The sequence below is a fragment of the Hyperoodon ampullatus genome (genome assembly GCF_949752795.1).
Source record: "Hyperoodon ampullatus genome assembly, chromosome: X".
Taxonomy (NCBI): domain Eukaryota; kingdom Metazoa; phylum Chordata; class Mammalia; order Artiodactyla; family Ziphiidae; genus Hyperoodon; species Hyperoodon ampullatus.
The window spans coordinates 30547274-30565972 of NC_136913.1; the positions used below are offsets into that span (position 1 = coordinate 30547274).

The window sequence follows — 18699 nt, forward strand, 5'->3', positions numbered from 1 at the left end:
GAGATAAATTTAAAAGTCCTTCACATAAAGTTGATCTGACATTATGTCCTTTGCCACATCTAGGGAATGAAAGAAACCCAGCATTTAAAGTCAATAATAATTCATAATAACACATATAATAAGTGGCAGCTCCTTCAAAAGCTTCTTTTGCTACTTGGCATTACAATTTACCCACTGTGCTCATTCCAGGGAACCAAATGCAATAACAATCCTTTATGTGAAGAGTACCATTAATCCCAGAAGTGTTAAACATAAATCCTGGCAGGAGGCCAAGACAACTTAGCAGCAATGTGCCAGGCATTGTTCTTGCCATAAATTTATCCTAGCTCAGCTAGCATTAAAAGATCTGTTTTAAGTTAAATATGTATATTCTGGTCAGGTGTTCTGTTTATAAGTTAAAAAGACAAGAGTCAAGTTCACAAGCATAAAAGGAGGTTGAACAGGTCACTTAACTCCATTCCTTCGCAAGTCACAGGAACATGATTAATCAGAACAACTACTCTTAAAGTATTTTTAAAAAGAGAAGCAAAAAGTTAGCTAATGTTCCTTGGTCTGCTTCTATCCATGGTATAATACAGTCCTTCTTAATTTTTAATGTGCATATGAATCACCTGGGGATCTTTTTAAAATCAGAATCGGATTCAGTAGGTCGGGGTGGAGCATGAGGCTCTGCATTTCCAGCAAGCTCCCAGGTGATGCTGAAGCTGCTGACTTGAAGACCATACTGTGAGTAACAAGGGTCGAAAAAAATGACACAGAAGCACGCTCTTATACTACCTTCTGCTTCATTGTTTTGCTTACTTGTTTTCAAAAGATACTTATTGGACACTTAAATGCATAACGCTTAAAGGTACAAAGTTATTGATATTTAATACATATTCTCTGCTCCCTATTATAATTTAATTATTAGCCAACAGATGGTGAAGATAATTTTTTGCAAATATTTTTTAGGAAAGAACTAAAGAATACCTTGTGTATAAGTACTGCCTTTCTAAAAAAACAAATCTTACTAACTTAGCATTGAAATTCTAAAATCTACCTTTCATTTGATAATTGTTTTTCAAGTGTTCATTGTATGGCAGATACTATACTTCTTCACAATATGTTTTTGAAACTCTAGAATGTTTTCTTCCTTCTCACTAGTAACTAGTCAGTTTTATCTGTAATGAGCAAAATTTAGAATTATTTTTTAGTGCATTAAATAAAACCATGCTGTGAGAAAGGCACTGAATTTTAAAAGGTTGTCTGTGTAAATAAAAAGTTCCATGACTATTTACTGCTATATTAGACATGGGCATATGTATGTCTGGCCTCAAATGCAAACCATGATCAAAATAAATAAAGGTAAAAATAGATCTAGCATTATTTCTATTGCCCCAAGCAAATGTCAAAAATTGTAGCATATTTTATCTACATAAAACACCTTTCGGATGAACATGAATATTCATAAATATCAATCACTACAATCACTATTTGATCAAACTATTGATATTTTTGCCCCAATCTATTACCATCCCACCTCAGAAGTTGTACAGGATTCAGCTGTACCAGTAAGTAGAATCCAGTATTTCTTTTTCTTTTTACAAAAAGGAAATTAGATATTCTAAAATATGTTGAATTCCTTCCAAATATATTTACTAAAGGCCTATTAAATTTTAAATATTTTAATAGATTATCCAGGAGATTAACAAGATAGAGAATCCATGGATTCTGCTTACAGTTTGGAATAATAAAATAAGAAGAACAAAATAATTGCACTGCTAAAGAGAATTTAAAATGTGTTCCTCTAATTGGCACAGCCAGTGCTTTAATATGTTCAGAAAAAGGAAGAAAGTATACATTACTGGAGGATCAGAAAATTCTTTATGAATAGAAAACCAAAATAAATTTGTATAGGGTTTCATTAGGGGAAAACCTAATGAAATGGAGAAAGGTATTCTAGGCAGTAGAAAAGCATGAGTAAAAGTACAGAGGTAGGGACAGATTAGACATGCTCTGGGAAGAGCGCCTTTGGGTGTCTTAGCCACAGAGTTGAGAATAGTGATTAATAGGAAAAAATGGGAAGCTTGTATGCAGAACACTAAGGGATCATCAATAGCAAAGTAGCCAATTTGGCCTTAGTTCAATAGGTTGGATAGTAACTAACTACTTTTGATCAAGACTGTAACACCATTAAAATTTTTGTAAAGTAAAGCCATTAAGCACAGAATGGAACAAAGGAGAAAAAAACTAGAGGCAAGTAGGAGGCTGGGACCCAATCCAGATAGGAGGTGTCAGAGAACTAAAATAGGCTGTGTAATGAAAACAAGGGGATGCATAATAGAAAATCTAAGACATCCCCAAAATAACTTCATTCAATTTCAGATCATTTACTCCACAGTCTTTGCGAATGCCTATATACAAAATCCTGTCCTAAATCCTGGGGGTACAAAGATTAATAAACTGAAAATGAAATGGAGGAAGGAGGATTGAAGGAGGAAACTGCTTGTTCTGTGCCCATGGTAACAAGTAGCCACCAACACAAGTTTCAATCTCATTTAATCAATTAGCAATTACCTGCCTACCTGGTCTTGATCATGCTTCTGCAAGCCAACCAACATCAACCCCTCCCTTCTGAAAGTCTGCCAATCAGAAGTGGACTTGCTCCAATGAACAAAATTCTGAATGCAAACCAATTAACAGTGGTCTCACCTGAGTAACCAACCATGCTTCTAAAGATGACATCAACCTATTCCGAAGTCTGACTATTCATAAATCTCTTGACCCCTGGGTTTCCCCACCAAACCTAAGAATTTGAGGAAAGTGAGAATGATGGGATGTGATTTCCTTTTTTTTTATTATAAGACATTAAAATACGCAAAATAGGGCTTCCCTGGTGGCGCAGTGGTTGAGAGTCCGCCTGCCGATGCAGGGGACACGGGTTCGTGCCCCGGTCTGGGAAGATCCCACATGCCGCGGAGCGGTTGGGCCCGTGAGCCATGGCCGTTGAGCCTGCGCGTCTGGAGCCTGTGCTCCGCAATGGGAGAGGCCACAACAGTGAGAGGCCCACGTACAGCAAAAAAAAAAAAAAAAAAAAAAAAAAATACGCAAAATAAAAGAAGTGGGTGAACCCCCAAAATAAGAACTTAAAATTATATGAAAGTTATCTTTGCACTAAAAACCTTATTATATAATGGGTTGATTGCCACAAAAGTTTAAATTAATAATTTCTAACCCAATCTTTGAAACCAGTTCAGGATGGAAATGTTGAGAACTCATAATACTGCCAGAAAATGTTATTTTATGAACAATAACACTGATTCTGATGAGTGTTTCTATAGTCACCAGAATTTTAATATTGAGGGCTATAATGGAACAAATAAACCATTTAGGGAAATTGCATATTTTTCAAAGAAATTGAAGCCCACAGCGGTTTGATGGCAAGTTCAAAAGCTAGTTCAAGTCAGAATTAGAACCCAGTCAGTGCATCATACTTCTCAGTACCTTACCTCCATTTTTTCAGAGAATGCTATCTTACTGCATTTGAAAACCAAGTATCTCAAAGTCATTATCTAAATGATGACCCTGTGATCCATGTGGTTCCATTACCAAACATCACCTACACTCTCCAAAGTAGTAGTGATTTCTATTTCTAATAAGTGAGGTATAACAAGAGTAAATACACATAAACATGCAATTTCAGCAGTAATCAAAGAAATGCAAATTAAATAAAGATGGAAGTGATTAACTATACTCCATTGCCTTTCAAATTATCAAAGAATGACAAAAGGATAACAATCAATGTTGCAGAAGTGTCAGCAATTTGGCCAAACTCCTACTTTGCTGGAAGAGTATCAGTTGGTTCCAACGTTACAAAAAACATTTTGGCTATATCTAAAAACAATCATATTCAATGACCCAGTAATTTTCCTCCTAGGAATCCACCACAAGGAAATAATCAGAAATTTAAAAGAAGATTTATATAAACAATGTGAAATTTAAGCCCTCTTTACAATTAGAAAAGAAATATTTATCACACAAAAAAGAAAAAAAATTCAGACCATACCAAATTGCTTGAGAGAAAACTAAAATTAGAAAGGATCAAATATATAATTGTATGTGGACATACAGAGCCCTGAACCAAGATGGCTGAGTAGAAGGACGTGCTCTCACTCCCTCTTGCGAAAACACCAGAATCACAACTACCTGCTGGACAATGATCGACAGGAAAACACTGGAACTCACCAGAAGAGATGCCCCACATTCAAAGACAAAGGAGAAGCCACAATGAGACGGTAGGAGGGGCGCAATCACAGTAAAATCAAATCCCATAACTGCTGCGTGGGTGACTCACAGACTGGAGAACACTTATACCACAGAAGTCCACCCACTGGAGTGAAGGTTCTGAGCCCCACGTCAGGCTTCCCAACCTGAGGGTCCGGCAACGGGAGGAGGAATTCCTACAGAATCACACTTTGAAGGCTAGTGGGATGTAACTGCAGGACTTCGACAGGACTGAGGGAAACAGAGACTCCACTCGTGGAGGGCACACACAAAGTAGTGTGCTCATAACAACCCAGAGGAAGGAGTAGTATGGGAGGGTCTCCTGCAAAGGTGGGGGGTGGCTGTGGCTCACTGTGGGGACAAGGACACTGACATCAGAAGTTCTGGGGAGTACTCCTTGGCATGACCCCTGCCACAGTCTGCCATTAGCCCCAGCAAACAGCCCAGGTAGGCTCCAGTGTTGGGTTGCCTCAGGCCAAACAACGGACAGGGAGGGAACCCAGCCCCACCCATCAGCAGTCAAGTGGATTAAAGTTTTACTGAGCTCTGCCCACCAGAGAAACAGTCATCTATACCCACCACCAGTCCCTCCCATCAGAAAACTAGCACAAGCCTCTTAGATAGGCTCATCCACCAGAGGGAAGACAGCAGAAGCAAAAAGACCTATAATCCTGCAGCCTGTGGAACAAAAACCACATTCACAGAAAGATAGACAAGATGGAAAGGCAGAGAGCTATGTACCAGATGAAGGAACAAGATAAAACCCCAGAAAAACAACGAAATGAAGTGGAGATAGGCAACCTTCCAGAAAAAGAATTCAGAATAATGATAGTGAAGATGATCCAGGACCTTGGAAAAAGAATGGACGCAAAGATTGAGAAGATGCAAGAAATGTTTAACAAAGACCTAAAGAATTAAAGAACAAACAGAGATGAACAATACAATAACTGAAATGAAAACTACACTAGGAGGAATCAATAGCAGAATAACTGAGGCAGAAGAACGGATAAGTGACCTGGAAGACAGAATGGTGGAATTCACGGGTGCAGAACAGAATGAAGAAAAAAGAATGAAAAGAAATGAAGACAGCCTAAGAGACCTCTGGGACAACATTAACAGCAACAGCATTCGCCTTATAGGGGTCCCAGAGGAGAAGAGAGAGAGAAAGGACCTGAGAAAATATTTGAATAGATTATAGTCGAAAACTTCCCTAACATGGGAAAGGAAACAGCCACCCAAGTCCAGATAGTGCAGAGAGTCCCATACATGATAAACCCAAGGAGAAACACGCCGAGACACATAGTAATCAAACTGGCAAAAACTAAAAACAACAAAAACAAACAAACAAACAAAAAACCTAAAAACAAAGAAAAATTACTGATAGAAGCAAGGGAAAAATGACAAATAACACACAAAGGAACACCCATAAGGTTAACAGCTGATTTCTCAGCAGAAACTCTACAAGCCAGAAGGGAGTGGCATGATACCCTTAAAGCGATGAAAGGGAAGAACCTACAACCAAGATTACTCTACCTGGCAAGGATCTCATTCAGATTCGATGGAGAAATCAAAAGCTTTACAGACAAGCAAAAGCTAAGAGAATTCAGCACCACCAAACCAGTGCTACAACAAATGCTTAAGGAACTTCTCTAAGTGGGAAACACAAGAAAAGAGAAGGACCTACAAAAACAAACACAAAATAATTAAGAAAATGGTCATAGGAATATACATATGGATAATTACCTGAAACGTGAATGCATTAAATGCTCCAACCAAAAGACACAGGCTTGCTGAATGGATACAAAAACAAGACACATATATATGCTGTCTACAAGAAACCCACTTCAGACCTAGGGACACATACAGACTGAAAGAGAAAGGATGGAAAAAGATATTCCATGCAAATGGAAATCAAAAGAAAGCTGGAGTAGCAATACTCATATCAGATAAAATAGCCTTTAAAATAAAAAATGTTACAAGAGACAAGGAAGGACACTACATAATGATCAAGGGATCAATCCAAGAAGAACAGTTATAAATATATATGCACATAACATAGGAGCACCTCAATACATAAAGCAACTGCTAACAGGTATAAAAGAGGAAATAGACAGTAACACAATAATAGTGGGGGACTTTAACACCTCACTTACACCAATGGACAGATCATCCAAAATGAACATAAATAAGGAAACAAAAGCTTTAAATGACACAATAGACCGGATAGATTTAATTGATATTTATAGGACATTCCAACCAAAAACAGCAGATTACACTTTCTTCTCAAGTGCGCATGGAACATTCTCCAGGATAGATCACATCTTGGGTCACAAATCAAGCCTCAGTAAAGTTATGAAAATTGAAATCATATCAAGCATCTTTTCTGACCACAATGCTATGAGATTCGAAATCAATTACGGGGGAAAAAACCCATAAAAACACAAACACATGGAGGCTAAACAACACTTTACAAAATAAACAAGAGATCACCGAAGAAATCAAAGATGAAATCAAAAAATACCTAGAGACAAATGACAAGGAAAACACAACGTTCCAAAACCTATGGGATGCAGCAAATGCAGTTCCTAAGAGGCAAGTTTATAGTTATACAAGCTTACCTCAAGAAACAAGAAACACCTCAAATAAACAATCTAACCTTACACCTAAAGGAACTAGAGAAAGAAGAACAAACAAAACCTAAAGTTAGCAGAAGGAAAGAAATCATAAAGATCAGAGCAGAAATAAATGAAATAGAAACAAAGAAAACAATAGCAAAGATCAATAAAACTAAAAGCTGGTTCTTTGAGAAGATAAACAAAATTGATAAACCATTAGCCAAACTCATCAAGAAAAAGAGGGAGAGGACTCAAATCAATAAAATTAGAAATGAAAAAGGAGAAGTTACAACAGACACTGAAGAAATACAAAGCATCCTGAGAGACTACTACAAGCAGCTCTATGCCAATAAAATGGACAACCTGGAAGAAATGGACAATTTCTTAGAAAGGTATAACCTTCCAAGACTGACCCAGGAAGAAACAGAAAATATGAACAGAGCAAGCACAAGTAATGAAATTGAAACTGTGATTAAAAATCTTCCAACAGGGCTTCCCTGGTGGCACAGTGGTTGAGAGTCCGCCTGCCAATGCAGGGGACATGGTTTCGTGCCCTAGTCCGGGAAGATCCCCCATGCCGTGGAGCGGCTGGGCCCGTGAGCCATGGCCGTGGAGCCTGCGTGTCCAGAGCCTGTGCTCCGCAATGGGAGAGGACAGAACAGTGAGAGGCCCATGTACCGCAAAAAAAAAAAAAAAAAAATCTTCCAACAAACAAAAGCCCAGGACAAGATGGCTTCACAGGTGAATTCTATCAAACATTTAGAGAAGAGCTAACACCCATCCTTCTCAAACTCTTCCAAAATTTGCAGAGGAAGGAACACTCCCAAACTCATTCTATGAGGCCACCATCACCCTGATACCAAAACCAGACTAAGCTACGAAAAAGAAAGAAAATTACAGACCAACATCACTGATGAATATAGATGCAAAAATCCTCAACAAAATACTAGAAAACAGAACCTAACAACACATTAAAAGGATCATACAACATGATCAAGTGAGATTTATCCCAGGAATATAAGGATTCTTCAATATACCCAAATCAATCAAGGTGATACACCATATTAACAAACTGAAGAATAAAAACCATATGATCATCTCAACAGATGCAGAAAAAGCTTTTGACAAAATTCAACACCCATTTATGATAAAAACTCTCCAGAAAGTGGGCACAGAGGGAACCTACCTCAACATAATAAAGGCCATATACGACAAACCCACAGCCAACACCATTCTCAATGGTGAAAAACTGAAAACATTTCCTCTAAAATCAGGAAGAAGACAAGCTTGTCCACTCTCACCACTATTATTCAACACAGCTTTGGAAGCCAGGGCAATCAGAGAAGAGAAGGAAATAAAAGAATACAAATTGGAAAAGAAGAAGTAAAACTGTCACTGTTTTCAGATAACATGATACTATACATAGAGAATCCTAAAGATGTCACCAGAAAACTACTAGAGCTAATCAATGAATTTGGTAAAGTTGCAGGATACAAAATTAATGCACAGATATCTCTTGCATTCCTATACACTAATGATGAAAAATCTGAAAGAGAAATTAAGGAAAAACACCCATTAACCACTGCAACAAAAAGAATAAAATACCCAGGAATAAACCTACCTAAGGAGACAAAAGACCTGTATGCAGAAAACTATAAGACACTGATGAATGAAATTAAAGATGATACCAACAGATGGAGAGATATGCCATGTTCTTGGATTGGAAGAATCAATATTGTGAAAATGACTATACTACCCAAAGCAATCTAAAGATTCAATGCAATCCCTATCAAATTTCCAATGGCATATTTTACGAAACCAGAACAAAAAAATCTTAAAATTTGTATGGAGACACAAAAGACCCCAAATAGCCAAAGCAGTCTCAAGGGGAAAAAATGTAGCTGGAGGAATTAGACTCCCTGACTTCAGACCATACTACAAAGCTACAGTAATCAAGACAATGTGGTACTGCCACAAAAACAGAAACATAGATCAATGGAACAAGATAGAAAGCCCAGAGATGAACCCATGCACCTATGGTCAACTAATCTATGACAAAGGAGGCAAGGATATACAATAGAGAAAAGACAATCTATTCAATAATTGCTGTTGGGAAAGCTGGACAGCTGCATGTAAAAGAATGAAATTAGAACACTCCCTAACACCATACACAAAAATAAACTCAAAATGGATTAGAGACCTAAATGTAAGACTGGACACTAGAAAACTCTTAGAGGAAAACATAGGAAGAACATTCTTTGACATAAATCACAGCAACATCTTTTTTAATCCATCTCCTAGAGTAATGGAAATAAAAACAAAAATAAACAAATGGGGCCTAATGAAACTTCAAAGCTTTTGCACAACAAAGGAAACCATAAACAAGATGAAAAGACAACCCTCAGAATGGGAGAAAATATTTGCAAACGAATCAGTGGACAAAGGATTAATCTCCAAAATATATAAACAGCTCATGCAGCTCAATATTAAAAAAAACAAGCAATGCAATCCAAAAATGGGCAGAAGACCTAAATAGATATTTCTACAAAGAAGACATACAGATGGCCAAGAAGCACAAGAAAAGATGCTCAATATCACTAATTATTAGGGAAATGCAAATCAAAACTACAATGAGGTATCACCTCACACCAGTTAGAATGGGCATCATCAAAAAATCTACAAACAGTAAATGCTGGAGAGGGTGTGGAGAAAAGGGAACCCTCTTGCACTGCTGGTGGGAATACAAATTGATACAGCCACTATGGAGAACAGTATGGAGGTTCCTTAAAAAACTAAAAATAGAATTACCATATATGATCCAGCAATCCCACTACTGGGCATATACCCAAAGAAAACCATAATTCAAAAAGACACATGTACCCCAATGTTCACTGCAGCACTATTTACAATAGCCAGGTCATGGAAGCACCCTAAATGCCCATCGACAGACGAATGCTTAAAGAACATGTGGTACATATATACAATGGAATACTACTCAGCCATTAAAAGGAACAAAATTGGGTCATTTGTTGAGACGTGGATGGATGTAAAGACTGTCATACAGAGTGAAGTAAGTCAGAAAGAGAAAAACAAATACCGTATATTAACCCATGTATGTGGAACCTAGAAAAATGGTACAGACGAACCGGTTTACAGGGCAGAGGTTGACACACAGATGTAGAGAACAAATGTATGGACACCAACGGGGTAAAGCCGCAGTGAGGTGGGGATGGTGGTGTGCTGTATTGGGTGATTGGGATTGACATGTATACACTGATGGGTATAAAATTGATGACTAATAAGAACCTGCTGTATAAAAAAATTTAATTATATTAAATTCAAAAATTCAACAAAAAAAAATGACTACATACTGGGGAATTCTCTGGAGGGCCAGTGGTTAGAACTCTGTGCTTCCACTGCAGGGGGCCCAGGTTTGATCACTGGTCAGGGAACTAAGATCACATAATCCTGCTGCACAGCCAAATAAATAAATAAAAGACTACACTGGATGGGGTTTTTTTTGTTTATTTATTTATTTATTTTAATTTTGGCTGTGCTGGGTCTTTTTTTGCAGCGCAGGGGAATGTGGGCATGTGGAATCTTAATTCCCCAACCAGGATCAAACCCGCGTCCCATGCATTGGAAGGTGGATTCTTAACCACTGAACCACCAGAGAAGTCCCTGGATGTTTCCATTTGTATGACCATCTTGCAAAGGCATAACTATGGGGCCAGAAAACTGTTCACTGGATGCCAGGGGCTGGGAGTGGGGGAAGGGTTGACTATAAATGAGTATGGGGGAATTTTTTGAAATGATGAAACTGTTCTGTATCCTGGTTGTTGTAGCAATTACACAATTGTATACATTTGTCAAAACTCACAGAACTGCACATTAAAAAGGATGTATTTCACTCTGTATAAATAATACCTTAATTTTTTAAAAAATGAGTAAAAAGAGCCCACTGTGTGGGAGAGGGACCTAAAAGCCAAAATCATATAAAAGTCAGCAAAAATGCTACTTAAAATTTTTTTACAACTGAAGATGTCATTACTCAGATTAAAACATTTACAATGCCAAAAACTACGATATAACTACACTGGAAGGCTAGAGAAAGGTGAAATGTGTGTTGGAGGCAGCAGTAAGTGTGCAGCTGTTATGAGAGCTAAATCCTCATCTTTCATTGTAGGAATTCACTGGATAATGTTTAAATCTGAAAAATCAAGACAAAGCAGGATAAGCTTTCTATTTAGAACCATGGAGGCAAAATCAAAGGCTTCAGCTAGAAAATTGGAAGCTGGAAAGACTCCCACCCTGGGTTGTGGGAATCGTGGGTGAAGAGGGTTGGGACAAAAGACAGCTAGATTTTTGTTTCAAGTCTTAAAACTTTGACTCTTCGAACTATGTATATGCGTATCTTTGATGACAATAAAACTTTTTAAAATGAAAAAAAAATAATAATTGTATGTGAGTACTACAAAGCCATTCAAAATGTTGCTTTTGAAGAATATTTGATAATATATAAAAATAAATTCTTTATAAAGTAACATCAAAGATAAAGCTGTATAATTTACATAGAATATAATAAAAATTTTTATGGAAAAGGCTAGGGGAACATACTTTAAGACATTAGTGAAATGGGTATGCTGGTGGGATTGAAACTAATTTACTTTTTCTCTTTCATCCTATCTATATCTTCCACAATATTCCGCACTCACTAATTTTATAATTAGATACTATATTCTATAGTAAAAGTATCTGTAAAGATCAAACAGAGACAATAAAATCAAAGTTGCACAAAGTTTTCTTTTAGTATGCCCTCATTCCCAAAAAGTCAATACGAATGAGTTTGTTAAGAAACTGGTGTTTTCAACAAAACTGTTCTTATCTTGGGAAATCAACCTCCAGAAAGTGTGATTAGCCAGCTGCCAGACAGAACCTTGAAATACCTCTGGGAAATCTAAACAGGAGCCTCCACTGTCTAACCCTCAGGTCAGTTTTCTGCCAGGAAAAAGGCAGGAACTGAAATACTGGATTATAATGTATATCATGTGTAATCAGAAAGAAGCAGGATTTCAAAGATAAGAGATTTATAAACGTGCACTCACAAAGTTTGGTCAGACTTTTAAGAGCTTTATAACAAAATTAAGAAGGATGCCATGTAGAAACCACGATCAGAATAAACCTGGATCAGTTCCTACAGAATTTGTATTAGGAACAAAACAATAAATAAATTCGCTGTAAGAAAAGGAGAATGGGTGAACTGGAAAGAAGAAACTTGTGGTCCAAAACCAGACATGGTGAGATTGCTCTAAATATGAAAATGTGAACACATATTTGTAAACACAATAAAAAATCCTGTGTTTGCTAAAATAACCAAACGCACAGATGTGAAATTCTAAAGAACTTACTTCTGGAAGCAGAGTAGGTTTACACCTGAGGTCTATAAATGAAGAGACAATGTCATAATGTCATCTGATCTCTAAGCACTAGAATTTGTAAATTGTAGGTGATATCACAGCAATGGTCTAATTCATTAAAGCGCTAGATTGTTATTTTCAATTTTAATATTTTTCATCCAGCACTACATTCTACATACATGCATTTTCCATTTACAAGTCATTGTGCACAATGGCTGTACAGCATTCTAGTAAGAAAATAACTCACACAGGTCCCCTCCAGTTAAATTCTTTAATATTCTACAATACATGTTCTGCCCTCACTAAATTAAGTACCCCTTAATTAAGCCGTTCCATAATTTTAGCATTTCACTCACTGATCCAAGTTGCTTTTATCATCTAATAACAATGCTTCTCATTAAAGGGCTTTAAAATATAGTAATGAAAATAATTTTTATTAATGAAGATGATTCAGTCTCATGATAAAATTAATGATAAAAACTATAGGCTTTTATTTATACTTGAGAAAGACTAAACAATTTTATCTTTTAAACATCCAGTTATTCCTATCAAGGTGCTTATGGTATACCTAGCAGAAAACTGTGACTGTAATCTTGGTAGAAGTAGAAAACAGTGCTCAAAATGCATAATGCTGGGCTTCCCTGGTGGCGCAGTGGTTGAGAGTCCACCTGCCGATGCAAGGGACACGGGTTCGTGCCCCGGTCCAGGAAGATCCCACAGGCCACGGAGCGGCTGGGCCCGTGAGCCATGGCTGCTGAGTTTGTGCATCCGGAGCCTGTGCTCCGCAACGGGAGATGCCACAGCAGTGAGAGGCCCGCATATAACCAAAAAAAAAAAAAAAAAAAAAAGCATACCACTTACCTAGGGTCTAACAGGGAAAAACAAAAACAAAAAATCAGGTGCTTACAGGAGATTTCAGATACACTGAAAACTAGTTCAGCTTTCTGGCCATTGACCAAACAATGCTAAAGATACATATGCAAATATACATTGTGTATTCAATAAAATAAATAATGGTAGCTAGAAATGCTGTTACTGATTCTGAAAAGTATCAGATTGACAATATGAGACACTGAAAAATATTTTTAACAAATGTTTACTGAGTTATTACTTTGTACCAGCTTAGTTTTTGAGGACATAGATATATATCATAGTCTTTGTGGATACAGTGGTAAATAAATAAGCCCAGAGATCTGTTCTCAAGGAACTTTGATTCTAATGGGGAAGCAAAATTAAAATAAATGATTTCAAAATCCTCAATTTCCCACCTACCAATTTATCCCTACCACTTAGTTCTTACTGCTTCATTGTATATAAAAAAAAAGAATTGCCTTCCACAAATGTGCTACCGTTGCGAGACTTTTGGGGGGGAATTAAATAGGAGTGGGGACTCTGTGGTGTTAAGACCAAACATTCTGATAGTGCCTGAAAACAAATGCACAGAAGCTGGTGGGTAACAGTCAATTAAATGGAAATTCTCAGCCAATCCTAACTTTACAAGTTTCAGATAAACCACCTTTACACTGAATGTTTTGTAACCAAATATCAAATGTCTTCTGTGTGCAGCTAATCAAAGTGAAGTGCACTGCCTTAAAATTATCAAATCCAAAATGCAACAAATTTCCAAAACTCTCTTCTCCAGCTACTCACTGAGTTTGCACCCCACAGACACCCCAAAACACACCACCAGACGTGGACCTGCCCACCAGAAAGACAAGATCCAGACTCAACCAACACAACACAGGCACCACTCCCCTCCACCAGGAAGCCGACACAACCCACTGAACCAACCTTAGCCACCGGGGACAGACACCAAAAACAATGGGAACTACGAACCTGCAGCCTGTGAAAAGGAGTCCCCAAAGATAAGCAAAATGAGATAAGGTAAGATAAGCAAAATGAGAAGACAGAAAAACATAAAGCAGATGAAGGAGCAAGGTAAAAACACACCAGACCTAACAAATGAAGAGAAAATAGGCACTCTACCTGAAAAAGAATTCAGAATAATGATAGTAAAGATCATCCACAATCTTGGAAATAGAATAAAGTGCAAGAAATATTTAACAAGGACCTAAAAGAACTAAACAGGAAAAAAGAAATGATGAACAACACAATAAATGAAATTAAATATACTCTAGAAGGGATCAATAGCAGAATAACTGAGGCAGAAGAATGGATAAGTGACCTGGAAGATAAAAGAGTGGAAATAACTACTGCAGAGCAGAATAAAGAAACAAGAATGAAAAGAAAGGAGGACAGACTCAGAGACCTCTGGGACAACATTAAACACACCAACATTCGAATAATAGGGGTCCCAGAAGAAGAAGAGAAAAAGAAAGGGACTGAGAAAATATTTGAAGAGATTATAGTTGAAAACTTCCCTAATATGGGAAAGGAAATAGTTAATCAAGTCCAGGAAGCACAGAGAGTCCCATACAGAATAAATCCAAGGAGAAACACCCCAAGACACATATTAATCAAACTATCAAAAATTAAATATAAGGAAAGATATTAAAAGCAGCAAGGGAAAAACAACAAGTAACACATAAAGGCATCCCCATAAGGTTACCAGCTGATCTATCAGCAGAAACTCTGCAAGCCAGAAGGGAGTGGCAGGACAAATTTAAAGTGATGAAGGAGAAAAACCTACAACCAAGAGTACTCTACCCAGCAAGCATCTCATTCAAATTTGACGGAGAAATTAAAACCTTTACAGATAAGCAAAAGCTGAGAGAGTTCAGCACCACCAAACCAGCTTTATAACAAAGTTAAAGGAACATCTCTAGGCAAGAAACACAAGAGAAGGAAAAGACCTACAATAACAAACCGAAAACATTTAAGAAAACGAGAAAAGGAACATACGTATTGATAATTACCTTAAATGTAAATGGATTAAATGCTCCAAAGAAAAGACAAAGACTGGCTGAATGGATACAAAAACAAGCCCCCTATACATGCTGTCTACAAGAGACCCACTTCAGACCTAGGGACACATAAAGACTGAAAGTGAGGGGATGGAAAAAGATATTCCACGCAAATGGAAATCAAAACAAAGCTGTAGTAGCAATTCTCATATCAGACAAAATAGACTTTAAAATAAAGACTATTAGAAGAGACAAAGAAGGACACTACATAATGATCAAGGGATCGATCCAAGAAGAAGATATAACAATTGTAAATATTTATGCACCCAAAATAGGAGCACCTCAATACATAAGGCAAATACTAACAGCCATCAAAGGGGAAATCAACAGTAACACAATCATACTAGGGGACTTTAACACCCCACTTTCACCACTGCACAAATCATCTAAAATGAATATAAATACAGAAACACAAGCTTTAAATGATACATGAAACAAGATGGACTTAATTGATACTTATAGGACATTCCACCCAAAAACAACAGAATACACATTTTTCTCAAGTGCTCATGGAACATTCTCCAGGATAGATCATATCTTGGGTCACAAATCAAGCCTTGGTAAATTTAAGAAAATTGAAATCATATCAAGTATCTTTTCTGACCACAAGGCTATGAAACTAGATACCAATTACAGGAAAAGATCTTTAAAAAATACAAAGACATGGAGCCTAAACAATACAATACTTAATAACCAAGTGGTCACTGAAGAAATGAAAGGGGAAATCAAAAAATACCTAGAAACAAATGATAATGGAGACACAACGGCCCAAAACCTATGGGATACAGCAAAAGCAGTTCTAAGAGGGAAGTTTATAGCAATACAATCCTACCTTAAGAAACAGGAAACATCTCAAATAATCAGCCTAACCTTGCACCTAAAGCAATTAGAGGAAGAAGAACAAAAAAAAAACCCCAAAGTTTGCAGAAGGAAAGGAGTCATAAAGATCAGATCAGAAATAAATGAAAAAGAAATGAAGGAAATGATAGCAAAGATCAATAAAACTAAAAGTTGGTTCTTTGATAAGATAAACAAAATTGATAAACCATTAGCCAGACTCATCAAGAAAAAAAGGGAGAAGACTCAAATCAATAGAATTCGAAATGAAAAAGGAGAAGTAACAACTGACACTGCAGAAATACAAACGATCATGAGAGATTACTACAAGCAACTCTATGCCAATAAAATGGACAACCTGGAAGAAATGGACAAATTCTTAGAAATGCACAACTTGTCGACACTGAACGAGAAAGAAATAGAAAATATGAACAGACCAATCACAAGCACTGAAATTGAAACTGTGATTAAAAATCTTCCAACAAACAAAAGCCCAGGACCAGATGGCTTCACAGGAGAATTCTATCAAACATTTAGAGAAGAGCTAACACCTATCCTTCTCAAACTCTTCCAAAATAGAGCAGAGGGGGAAACACTCCCAAACTCATTCTACGAGGCCACTATCACCCTGATACCAAAACCAGACAAAGATGTCACAAAGAAAGAAAACTATAGGCCAGTATCACTGATGAACACAGATGCAAATGTCCTCAACAAAATACTAGCAAACAAAATCCAACAGCACATTGAAAGGATCATACAACATGATCAAGTGGGGTTTCTCCCAGGAATGCAAGGATTCTTCAATATACGCAAATCAATCAACATGATACACCATATTAACAAACTGAAGGAGAAAAACCATATGATCATCTCAATAGACGCAGAGAAAGCTTTTGACAAAATTCAACACCCATGTATGATAAAAAAAAAAAACCCTCCAGGGCTTCCCTGGTGGTGCAGTGGTTGAGAGTCCGCCTGCTGATGCAGGGGACATGCGTTCGTGTCCTGGTCCAGGAGGATCCCACATACCGCGGAGCAGCTGGGCCCATGAGTCATGGCCACTGAGCCTGCACGTCTGGAGCCTGTGCTCCGCAGTGGGAGAGGCCATAACAGTGAGAGGCCCGGTAAATGGAAAAAAAAAAAACAAAAAACCTCCAGAATATAAGCATAGAGGAAACTTACCTCAACATAATAAAGGCCATATATGACAAACCCAAAGCAACATGATTCTCAATGGTGAAAAACTGAAACCATTTCCTCTAAGATCAGGAACAAGACAAGGTTGTCCACTCTCACCACTATTATTCAACATAGTTTTGGAAGCTTTAGCCACAGAAATCAGAGAAGAAAAGGAAATAAAAGGAATCCAAATCGGAAAAGAAGAAGTAAAGCTGTCACTGTTTGCAGATGACATGATACTATACATAGAGAATCCTAAAGATGCCACCAGAAAACTACTAGAGCTAATCAATGAATTTGGTAGTGTAGCAGAATACAAAATCATTGCACAGAAATCTCTTGCATTCCTATACACTAATGATGGAAACTCTGAAAGAGAAATTAAGTAAACACTCCCATTTACCACTGCAAATAATGAGTATAATACCTAGGAATTAACCTACCTAAGGAGACAAAAGACCTGTATGCAGAAAATTATAAGACACTGAAGAAAGAAATTAAAGACAATACAAACAGAGGGTGAGACATACCATGTTCTTGGATTGGAAGAATCAACACTGTGAAAATGACTATACTACCCAAAGCAATCTACAGATTCAGTGCAATCCCTATCGAACTACCAATGGCATTTTTCACAGAACTAGAACGAAAAATTTCACAATTTGTATGGAAACACAAAAGATGCCGAATAGCCAAAGCAATCTTGAGAAAGAAAAACGGAGCTGGAGAAATCAGGCTCCCAAACTTCAGACTATACTACAAAGCTACAGTAATCAAGACAGTATGGTCATGGCACAAAAACAGAAATGGAGATCAATGGAACAGGATAGAAAGCCCAGAAATAAACACACGCACATATCGTCACCTTATTGTTGATAAAGGAAGCAAGAATATACAATGGAGAAAAGACAGCCTCTTCAATAAGTGGTGTTAGGAAAACTGGACAGCTATATGTAAAAGAATGAAATTAGAACACTCCCTAACACCACACACAAAAATAAACTCAAAATGGATTAAAGACTTAAATGTAAGGCCAGGCACTATAAAATTTTTAGAAGAAAACTTAGGCAGAACACTCTGTGCCATAAATCACAGCAAGATGCTTTTGACCCACCTCCTAGAGAAATGGAAATAAAAACAAAATAAACAAATGGGACCTAATGAAACTTCAAAGTTTTTGTACAGCAAAGGAAACCATATACCAGACAAAAAGACAACCCTCAGAATGGGAGAAAATATTTGCAAATGAAGCAACAAAAGATTGATCTCCGAAATTTACAAGCAGCTCATGTAGCTCAATATCAAAAAAACACACAACCTAATCTAAAAATGGGCAGAAGACCTAAACAGACATTTCTCCAAAGAAGATATACAGATTGCCAACAAACACATGAAAGGATGCTCAACATCACTAATCATTAGAGAAATGTAAATCAAAACTACAATGAGGTATCACCTCAC

The 18699-nt window shown here is 37.2% G+C and overlaps 1 protein-coding gene across 3 annotated transcripts in view; it reads right to left on the minus strand.

Moving 5' to 3' along the window:
* The window catches only part of DMD (dystrophin), a gene marked incomplete at both ends in the record, with an annotated part of 2093893 nt that overhangs the window by 1575205 nt on the left and 499989 nt on the right, over positions 1-18699 (minus strand). The gene's annotated exons all lie outside the window — the stretch shown is intronic.